This window comes from Engraulis encrasicolus, chromosome 24 (genome assembly GCF_034702125.1).
Source record: "Engraulis encrasicolus isolate BLACKSEA-1 chromosome 24, IST_EnEncr_1.0, whole genome shotgun sequence".
In the NCBI taxonomy this organism is placed as follows: domain Eukaryota; kingdom Metazoa; phylum Chordata; class Actinopteri; order Clupeiformes; family Engraulidae; genus Engraulis; species Engraulis encrasicolus.
The window spans coordinates 9,268,778-9,272,176 of record NC_085880.1 but is presented as its reverse complement, the minus strand read 5'-3'; the positions used below and the strand labels follow the sequence as shown (position 1 = coordinate 9,272,176).

Genomic DNA, 3,399 nt, shown 5'->3' with positions numbered 1-3,399 from the left:
TGGGTCCTCATGAAATTGTGGGTGTTTGTGTGACTTTGTCCCAGGCACAGTCAAAGCTGTCAGTGGCCTTGTGTGCGTGCGTGCATGTGTACGTGTGTGTATGTAAAGAGGTTATCAGGTAAGGTTAGGGTTGGGTGATTCGAGAAAGAGACAATCCTTGGCATAGAGTGCATTGGCTGACATCTCAAATATAAACTGGGGCCAACACATTCCTCAAAGACAGTCATTCCTCACAGACAGGTAGCATAAGGTTCTTAAATCACTGGTGTGTGTGTGTGTGTGTGTGCGTGCGGGCGCGTGTGTGTGTGTGTGTGTGTGTGTGTGTGTGTGTGTGTGTGTGTGTGTGTGTGTGTGTGTGTGTGTGTGTGTGTGTGTGTGTGTGTGTGTGTGTGTGCGAATGCTTGTGCACGGATGTGCACGTGTGTGCTCCCTAATGGCAGTCAACTGTTCTGTGGAATAATATTCTACTCTTAACATTATCAGTAGAAATGAAGGTCTCGGCCTCCAAATCCATATTCATGCATGTTATTAAACTATAATCACCTGTGTCTATTATCCATGCTTAAGGGACACTTGTATCAGTAAACACCGTCAAGTGGCGGAAGGTCAAAACGATGATGGATCATTAATTTGTTTTTTTCAATTTTGTGAGATTTGCTGTAAGTGGATAGCTGTCGTATATCACAGTTAATACATAATTGTGGTTTACACGTATGATTTCACTGGCATTTGTTTTCCACGTTCAGTTGTTAAATGTGTGACAGATATGTGAATGTGAGTCATTGCATTGTAATAATGGATGTTGTTTTATACGATACAGACCAACTCCAGCAGTATGAAACAGGCTCATCATCAGCAATGACTTTTCTAAGAATTTCTTTCAACTTGAAATAGGAACAGTCATCATTAAGGGTCCACTTGTTTTATAGATATTTATTATTTTTGGTTTCTATCATTAAGAACATTCCTGTCTTCCATTATTTTATGGATCATATTTATTGTTTTTGTTTATCTTTGATGTGTTTAATGTATTTTGTTCACACTGATTTAAGCCACATGTATCAGCACATCTTTCTGGTTAAGATGCAATATTGCAATCTCACTCTCTTTTTGCTTCGTAAATACACTTAAGGTGACATTCTGCCATTTCTGGAAATATGCTCCTTTACCTTTCTACTTTTCTCCCAGCGGTTCTCTGATTCTGTGATATTCCGCCTAGTGTCCAGTTTGCAGCTAGCTGGACCCATTACGTTCAATGATACGTGCTAGCTTGGAGGTACAAGTTGCACCGCCAGAGTCAGAGAGCAGCTGAGAGAACAGGAGAAAATTCACTTATTTAACTCAAGAGGAAGTGGGAAATTAGCCCATCTCCATAAATGCTGGACTGTTCCTTTAAGATACAATATTGAAATCTCACCTGCTTCATAGACACACTTAAAAGTATAAAAAGATGTAGCTTTTTTTTTTTTCAAAACGATTGGACAAAAGCAATACAATAGTCCATGATGAAAGCAATTTTGGTGCAGAATCAGCTTGATGAAGCTATTGAGTTGGTTAAATCTTTTTGATCTGGTTTTAGTTCATTCTACAACCAGCAGTTCTGTCAAAGCAAAGTCTTATAGGCAGCGGTTCCGTCTGTGTGAATGTGTTTTACATGTACGTTTCATACCATATTCTGTGGGAGAGTGGACATTTTGTGCCCGCTCTAGTTATTGTGGTAGCATTATTTTTTTCATTCCTTCTTATTTTGAATTCAGCACTTTTGTTAACTTGATGAAGGATTTTTGTATTACTCGTTGTGTAATGGCTTGATGCCACCCAATGAAGTGTTTTTATATTCTAAACAATCATTGTTTGGGAGCCATGTTTAATTTCATTTGTATTTTTTGGCTTTTACCTGTAACAGCGTTTAAACCACTCCCGGGTACTGAGCCACTAACTTTGCATTATTCTTCTCACAGCATCATAACATATCTGTTATAATTCCTTACCGTCCTTTTTATATATGCCTTTTAAAAACTGCAAGAATTTTAAAAAATGTCATAAATGTATGTAAACACCAATGGCATTATGATATACAATATTTTTATTCACTTTCTGGAAAATAAAAGCTGAAAAAACCTTACACAGTTTGGCATGTGGTCATTTATTCATGTGACACTAATGGGTATTATTAAGTGCTGCAAATGTAATTTCTTATGCATGTCTGATGATATAAAATGACTATAATCCTTAATTGCCAAACCGGTGGGTGTGACCTTGCCAGCTGTCTCTGGTGGGAGCGATATGTTCTGCTCCTTTTAACATTAAGTCCCATTTGTATCACCACCAGCAGAATCACCCCAAGCCATTCACCACACTTTTGCCTTTGGTATATTATCCCTTTGGGGAGGGGGTCCGTTCCCCCAGGGCCGTTGCAGGGTATTTTTGGGGACCCTAGGCAAAGAGGGATTTGGGGCCTTTTCTTTCCTTCAATCAATTGGGGAGGGACCCCGCTGAAGAGAGTTTTCAATAGCAATGTCATTGCACTATTCAGTCATTCGATTTGGAGAGGTGTGGCCACACTCACTACAGTAAGTTGTTATTGCTGTCACTTGAAAACATAATTAATCCTTACCAGGGAGCCCCTCTCAGCTGGGGGCCCTAAGCAATTGCCTAGTTTGCTTGCCTAGCTGTGACAAGCCTGTTCACCCCCTTGCAATCCCAGAACCTGCAGCCCACACCCCACAACATCCAGCAGCACAATCACCCCAAGCATCCCCTAAATCGTCTGGCTGCATTATCGCTCTATTCTCCCCCTCCCTCCCGCCATAGCCGTCATCCCACATGCAGAGCTGGGCTGGGGGAGGAGTAGGGCCCAGGCACATTTGGCTTAAAGGGGGCCCTCATAATTAGCGGCGCAGAATTGACTCAACAATAGGCCCCTTTTGCAAATATACAGTTTTATATATATATATATATATATATATATATATATATATATATATATATATATATATATTTTTTTTTTTTTTTTACATTTCTGAAAATAGGGGCCCACAAGGGTGCGGGGCCCACCGGGAAATGCCCGCTATGCCAGATATGCAGACCAGCCCACATGCCACACACTTACCCCACACCCAGTACCTGAAGACACAGCAGGGCATTTTGCACCATAGGGGGAGATTGCCCCATCGGACACGAACACAGCATTCATCCATCAGCTTAAAAGGGGTTTACGCACGCACGCACGCACGCACGCACGCACGCACGCACGCGCACACACACACACACACACACACACACACACACACACACACACACACACACACACACACACACACACACACACACACACACACACACACACACAGAGTGTGGACCTGGCAACATAAGATTGCTGGCGGCCAGGAGAGCCAG

General features: G+C 41.8%; 1 protein-coding gene across 2 annotated transcripts in view; it reads left to right on the top strand.

Annotated features, from left to right (window-relative positions):
• Positions 1-2,125, top strand: part of disc1 (DISC1 scaffold protein) — a 103,952-nt gene extending 101,827 nt beyond the window's left edge. For both annotated transcript variants that reach the window (XM_063191570.1, XM_063191571.1), the window contains exon 15: positions 1-2,125. This exon is cut by the window's left edge and continues 1,025 nt beyond it. The gene's annotated coding sequence lies outside the window, so the exon portion shown is untranslated.
• Positions 2,126-3,399: the final 1,274 nt, after the last annotated feature.